The sequence below is a fragment of the Triticum dicoccoides genome, chromosome 5A (assembly GCF_002162155.2).
Source record: "Triticum dicoccoides isolate Atlit2015 ecotype Zavitan chromosome 5A, WEW_v2.0, whole genome shotgun sequence".
Taxonomy (NCBI): domain Eukaryota; kingdom Viridiplantae; phylum Streptophyta; class Magnoliopsida; order Poales; family Poaceae; genus Triticum; species Triticum dicoccoides.
In genome coordinates this window covers 605302105-605310020 of record NC_041388.1, presented here as the reverse complement: position 1 = coordinate 605310020, position 7916 = coordinate 605302105, and positions in this window count along the sequence as shown.

Below are 7916 nucleotides of genomic sequence, written 5' to 3'. Positions count from 1 at the left end.
AGTCCGTCCGAATCATGTTAGCAATTGCCACATTTTATGATTATAAAATTTGGCAAATGAATGTCAAAACTGCATTCCTTAATGGATATCTTAAAGAAGAATTGTATATGATGCAACCAGAAGGTTTTGTCAATCCAAAATGTGCTAACAAAGTGTGCAAGCTCCAGCGATCCATTTATGGACTGGTGCAAGCCTCTCGGAGTTGGAATATACGCTTTGATAGTGTGTTCAAAGCATATAGTTTTATACAGACTTTTGGAGAAGTCTGTATTTACAAGAAAGTGAGTGGGAGCTCTGTAGCATTTCTGATATTATATGTGGATCACATATTGTTGATCGGAAATGATACTGAATTTCTGAATAACATAAAAGGATACTTGAATAGAATTTTTCAATGAAAGACCTCGGTGAAGCTGCTTATATATTAGGTGTCAAGATCTATAGAGATAGATCAATACGCTTAATTGGACTTTCAAAAAGTACATACCTTGATAAAGTTTTGAAGAAGTTCAAAATGGATCAAGCAAAGAAAGGGTTCTTGCCTATGTTATAAGGTTTGAAGTTGAGTCAGACTCAATGCCCGACCGCTGCAGAAGATAGATAGAAAATTAAGGTCATTCCCTATGCTTCAGCCATAGGTTCTATCATTTATGCAATGTTGTGTACCAGACCTGATGTGTGCCTTGCTATTAGATTAGCAGGGAGGTACCAAAGTAATGCAGGAGTGGATCACTCGACAGCAATCAAAAACATCCTGAAATACCTAAAAAGGACTAAGGATATGTTTCTCGTTTATGAGGTGACAAAGAGCTCGTCGTAAACGGTTACGTTGATGCAAGCTTTGACACTGATACAGATGACTCTAAGTCACAAACCGGATACGTATTTTTATTGAATGGTGGAGCTGTCAGTTGGTGCAGTTCCAAGCAGAGCGTCGTGGCGGGATCTACATGTGAAGCGGAGTACATAGCTGCTTCGGAAGCAGCAAATGAAGGAGTCTGGATGAAGGAGTTCATATCCGATCTAGGTGTCATACCTAGTGCATCGGGTCCAATGAAAATCTTTTGTGACAATACTAGTGGAATTGCCTTGGCAAAGAAATCCAGATTTCACAAGAGAACCAAGCACATCAATAGACACTTCAAATCCATCCGCGATCAAGTCAAGGAGGGAGACATAGAGATTTGCAAGATACATGCGGATCTGAATGTTGCAGATCCATTGACTAAGCCTCTCTCACGAGCAAAACATGATCAGCACCAAGACTCCATGGGTGTTAAAATTATTACAATGTAATCTAGATTATTGACTCTAGTGTAAGTGGGAGACTGAAGGAAATATGCCCTAGAGGCAATAATAAAGTTGTTATTTATATTTCCTTATATCATGATAAATGTTTATTATTCATGCTAGAATTGTATTAACCGGAAACTTAGTACATGTGTGAATACATAGACAAACAGAGTGTCACTAGTATGCCTCTACTTGACTAGCTCGTTAATCAAAGATGGTTAAGTTTCCTAGCCATAGACAAGAGTTGTCATTTGATGAACGGGATCACATCATTAGAGAATGATGTGATTGACTTGACCCATCCATTAGCTTAGCACTATGATCGTTTTTTATTGCTATTATTTTCTTCATAACTTATACATGTTCCTATGACTATGAGATTATGCAACTCCCGAATACCAGAGGAACACTTAGTGTGCTATCAAACGTCACAACGTAACTGGGTGATTATAGAGATGCTCTACAGGTGTCTCCGATGGTGTTTGTTGAGTTGGCATAGATCAAGATTAGGATTTGTCACTCCGATTATCGGAGAGGTATCTCTGGGCCCTCTCGGTAATGCACATCACTATAAGCCTTGCAAGCATTACGAAACAAGTAAAGAGACTTGATGGTAACGAGATTGAACTAGGTATGGAGATACTGATGATCGAATCTCGGGCAAGTAACATACCGATGACAAAGGGAACAATGTATGTTGTTATGCGGTTTGACCGATAAAGATCTTCGTAGAATATGTAGGAACCAATACGAGCATCCAGGTTCCGCTATTGCTTATTGACCAGAGATGAGCCTCGGTCATGTCTACATAGTTCGAACCCGTAGGGTCCGCACGCTTAATGTTCGATGACGATCGGTATTATGAGTTTATGTGTTTTGATGTACCTAAGGTTGTTCAGAGTCCCGGATGTGATCACGGACATGATGAGGAGTCTCAAAATGGTTGAGACATAAAGATTGATATATTGGATGACTATATTCGGACATCGGATGAGTTCCAAGGGTCACCGAATATATATCGGAGTGTCGGAAGGGTTATCGGAACCACCGGGGAAGTAATGGGCCTTATCGGGACTAGGGAAGAGAGAGAGGGGCTGCCAAGGGCTGGCCGTGCGCCCCCCATGGCCGCGCGGCCCCCATGGGCCTAGACAAATCCTTGTTCTAGCCTTGGCCGAAATGTGCGTCCGCAACAACAACACCTTCATTATTTGCAAACTCTAGAAAATACAGTTAATTTGTGGACAAGTGAAATCACCCCGGTGTGGGAGGTTAACACTACAACATTAATGGCCACACCTATGTGCACGTATCCATGAATTATTGAAGTGTCGTATGTCATACGTCAAATTGGATTTCGGTTGGCTGCCATATTCAAGGTGAATCAAATAAATCAGATGGGAGTACAGTAGATTTGTGCTTTCACACCAACAATGGCTCCATTATTTGCAAACTCTAACAAATACAATAGATTTCTGCACGAGAAAAAACAACTGATGAACATTTTGGTTGGGAGAAGGTTAACATTACAACATTAATGGCCACAACTACGTGCACGTATCATTGGATTCCTGGAATGTCGTACCTTGCTTCGTTATTTGAACTGGTTGACCTTCTTCAAACTTAATAAATCAGATGAAAATATAATAGATTTATGTATTTACCCAACAACGTCTTCATCATTTACAACTCTAACCAATATAGTAGATTTATGCATGTGGAAAATCATCTGATGAACATTTTGGTTGGAAGGAGGTTTACAATACTACTATACACTAAGCTCCCTAGTTTCTAAGGCCTCACAAACAATTGAGATCTTCAATTGAAATTTGATTACCCCGATTTTGACCGGATCAACCATTTCTCAAGGAGTTTTTACTTAATTCTTTTAATTCACTACACTCCCACACTATTCTTCCTAATTTATAACGGCAGTATTAGGTGCCCGCGTGTTGGCCCAAAGTTTCGGCTGGTCGCCGCGCCGCGGTCCGGTCCGTGCATCGTAGGCTGCCCGATCTGTTAGGTAGGACGTTGCACGCGTCTTCTTCGTCTTCGAAAAGATCTCCTTCCATCCTCATCAGCCACGCACAGAGCAGCGCCGCGTATCTCTGACGAGATCCTCGTGGCTCGAGTGTCTTTGTCGTCTTCCAGCACGGGGCGCGCCGTTACAACATGCGCTTCACCCCCGTTTCCAGGGTAGACGCTCGCCGCCCCACGCATGGGTCTCCTACATGCCTCGCCGCGCCACCTCGCCATCGAGGCTTGCCGTTGTCACCATCGTCCCACGATCTATCTTCGGCGATACGTGGTCACGGTGGTTCCAACATTCTAGCCGAACAATTGTAGCATCCATCATGCGGTCACCGCGGTCATCGTCGTAGCAAAATCATGCAGGTTGTTGCACCTTGGATCATTCGTGGTAACATATTCTGGTGTTGGTTGTAACACCACCAAAATCAGCGGGTCGCTAGCACCTCACCTCATGCCATTGTAGAACCACGGCATGCCAGCCGTAGCATCGTGGATCACATGTTGCAGCACATCGCCTGTCGACAGGTCCATGCCTTCGCCCCAGTGTAGCACCTGGTTTGCCGGTTCCAGCACACCACGAAGGTGGTTCTAGCATCTCTGGTGGCAGATGCAACACCGCGCCAGGCCGGTTCCAGCAAGACATGTTGGTGGTTGCAACATCTAATCGACTTTGAAGCTTGTAGCATGGCGGGGAGGCTTCTCGTGCACGAGGACGTCATCGTCGGTGAGAGCTTGTTGGTGGTTTCGCCACCACCCAAGTTGGAGGCCATGGCGGCCGCCCCCACCCCCACCCCCTGTTTCACGCACCATGCATACATCCCCCGCCATTTGCCTCACTACTGACGGCTGGCGCCGATACTTGCAACAAAAAAAGCTCGTGGAGGAGTAGAGCCCGTCGCAAATGGAGGTATAAAGAAAGGGGAAAAGAGAGGCGAGGAAAAGGAGAAGGAAGAACAGGGCGGTCCCGCGGAACCCACCAACATACTCGCGTCGCCTGCGGGCCGGGGGAGGTGGAATCGTGGCGAGCGAGCTGGCCGAAAGTTCGGCCAACTGACCAGCTACAATCATTTACCAATTTTTAAGGCATTAAAATCAATTGAGGTCTTCTATTTGAAATTAAGTCACTCAATTTTGACCAGGTCAACAATATTTAATATACTCCTTCCATCCGGTGAAGAGTGTACATCTAGAGATTTTAGGACAAATTATAAAGTCAAGTAAAAAATGCATTGGAAAAAGTGCAAGACACAATCTCTCTCCTCTTTAATTAACCAACCCCCAATGAGTTAAGTGCATGTAGAAATTAAGAAAACCATGTGTAGATTGTTATTGGTCTTGATTACCGTGTGATGAGAGAGAAGTATTTTTTCTACTTTAAAGTGCATTGGAAAGACAGAAGTGCACTTTCTTGTGAACAAATTTGAAGCCAAACGTACACTCTTTACCGGATGGAGGGAGTATGATGCTTCTTAATTTTAGAGCCCTCCCATTAAATTGAGGTGTTACATTTGAATTTGATTTATGATTTTGTCTGGGTCAATAATTTCTCAAGAAGCTCTCTTATTCAATTAAGATAATCAATTTTAGATAATGTAAAAAAAAGCATAATTTCTATTGGGCTTTCTTGGCAGTGTAACACCGGGTCAACAATTTCTCAAGAAACTCTCTTATTCAATTTCTTAAGGAGCTCTCTTACTCAATTAAGATAATCACATTGCCAAGAAAGCCCATCAAAACACTGCATTATAAAAAAAGAGCATACACACACCATCTTCCCCACATGTCAAACCAAATAACAAAACAAAATTATGAAATCCCAAGAACACTAACGACGCGGCAAAACATGCTCAACCCTTCTAGTACAACATTAATGGCCACAACTACATGTGTCTTTGGATTCTTGGAATGCTGTATGTCGTACATCAATTTGGATTTCTGCTGGCTGGCCGTATTCAAGGAGAATTTGATAAATCGGATAGGATTAAAGTAGATTTTGTGGGTTCACACCAACAACGCCTTCAGCATTTGCGATCTCTAGCAAATATAGTAGATTCGTGTGTAAGAAAAACCCGGCGGTGAACATTTTGGTGGAGGGAGGTTAACACTACAACATTAACGGCCACAATTACATGTGTATCTTTGGATCCTTGAAATGCCGTATGTCGTACGTCGATTCAGATTTCATCCATATTCAGCACGAATTTAACAAATCGGATGGGAAAACTCACCGGCAACTCTGACCCAAGGAGTCGTCGGAGTCAATGGCGGCCGATCAATGCCTCCGGTACAGTACTTCCTTGTCCTATTCTCTATATTTTCTTTGCAGTATACAGCTTCATCGTTGTATACTAACTGCTATACAGTATACTGTACGTAATATACCCCCTGCATTTAGAGCAGCTTCATGAGCTCACCAACAACTCGCTCCTCCATTCGTACAAAAAAAGACGCTCCTTGAACCTGTTTTTATCCCTCGATTCCGTAAAGTAAAAATGCATATGATTTTTTTGCAAACTATAACCAAATTTACAGAAAAAATTATTTATAATATTGAATATATGTACAGTATGAATATATATGTCGCCGTGTATCTAATGATATGTGGTTAGTATTTTATATATAAATATTTTTCTCTACAAATTTGGAAAAGTTTTTCAAAAAAAAGTTTAAAGGTTTTATTTAAAAAATATATGCACTACATTACATTATTATTATTTTTTGAGCAAAAAAGATACATTATACGCACTACATTATAAAACATTGGAGTACTTAACAAACACAACATGAATGTATACTAGATGTAAGTACATGGTTTGAGCGAAGATAAAAAGGTGAACATGATTCCACACGCATCCATGTGAATAGTAAATTGAAAAAAAATACTAGTTTGAAAAAAAATGGTATCCAACTTAGTTGGTCATTCGACTCACTTGTGAAGTTTCGTGCAGTATTGACACCTCAAACTTAGTTGACTATTCGACTCACATTTGAAGTTTCATGAAATATCAGTGAAGAGATAAAATTGAGATCATACTATTCATTAAACAATGTTTTCCTAAAATCTATTTCGTCATTTTTTCTCAGAGTATCACTCACTTTGTGAAACATCAGGCCTGTTTGGTAGTCGTCTAGCTTCCAGATCTGCCAAATCCATGGTAGATCGGGGCCGAATGGTCCGGCTCCCCGAAGCTAGGTTCGTATATCTGATGAGGTTCTACGTGTAAAAAGACAGGAGTGGCGTTTTGGCTGATCCCAGGAAAGCGAAATCTAGAGTTGGCCTAACTTACCAAGGATGGCCACCATCAAGTGGCTGGAGGGGCTACCGGTTCGCTACCTTCTCTCTCCCATCTCTCGATAGCTTAGAGCATCGGCGGGCATGGTCACCAAATTTGGCACCTCAAACGCCCCCGAACGCTTTCGGATAATGGTGTCCTGAATTAGGGGGTACTAACTTATGAGACACACAGTTCATGTCCCGAGCTTACGGCTCACTGATCTCCACAAGGAAGGACTTCAAAAGCTATAAACCTCGACGTGATCAAGATGGAAACCTTTGAAGATATGTCGTGTACTTCAAGGATCACCTACTAGCCGGCATGACTGGCAACCGACCATATGTGTAACGTAGGTAACCCCGGTGCATATATAAGCCGTGGGGTTAGGTCTTTATAGACACAGTTACTTGCCTTAGGGTTTAGAATACAACATACTATCTCGAGGTAGATCATCTTGTACTTGATACTCAATCACATCAATATAATCAAAGCAGGATGTAGGGTTTTACCTCTTTGGGAGGGCCTGAACCTGGGTAAACATTGTCTCCTGTTTCCTCCCTATTACCATCTTTCCTAGATCAACAGCTCAGGACCCCCTACCCGAGATTCACCTGTTTTAGTACCGACATTGGTGGCCCATACATGTTTCGTCATGTGGTCAGGAAGGATTAATGGCTCACCTTCAGATCAACTCTGACATTGGCTGCGGCGACATCTTTGTCCCCGGCCAGCTCTTCGAATTCGACAACATTGTCCTTCATGCTGATATGACCGAATGCCTCGGTCGCATCAAGAACTTTGCCCCAGATCAGACCATTAGATTTGGGAGCTTAGAGTACACCGCTGAACCCCGCGGTGATCTCGCTCTCTCTGGATGGGCGCTAGATCGACTGGACCCCCCTGTAGATTCCAAGGTCTTAACCTCGGACCCGATCTCCAACCCTCACGCCAGGTTGAGCGCCACCTCAGAACCAACTTCAAGTTTGGATCCGAGCTCCCACGAATCGTACCATGCCCTCATCCTGGCCGACGCTCACTCCGAAGCAGTGCCACGAGCCTCGTTGAGCCTTTTGCAGATTGATCCCACCGACTATAAAGAGACAGGACATGTGGACCTTTCACTTCTAAACGACATGCTAGATCAAATTCAGAGTCTATTTATTTTAGACGGGTAAACTTCAGTTTATGACCAGTTCGTATGTAGAGGTGATAATAGGGAAATTAATGTCCCACCCACCACCCACCTAGTCGCTTCGGTTGAGGATTTAACCAACGTATTATACTACACCTCCGAGGAGGCAACCGACATGGACGAAGTTG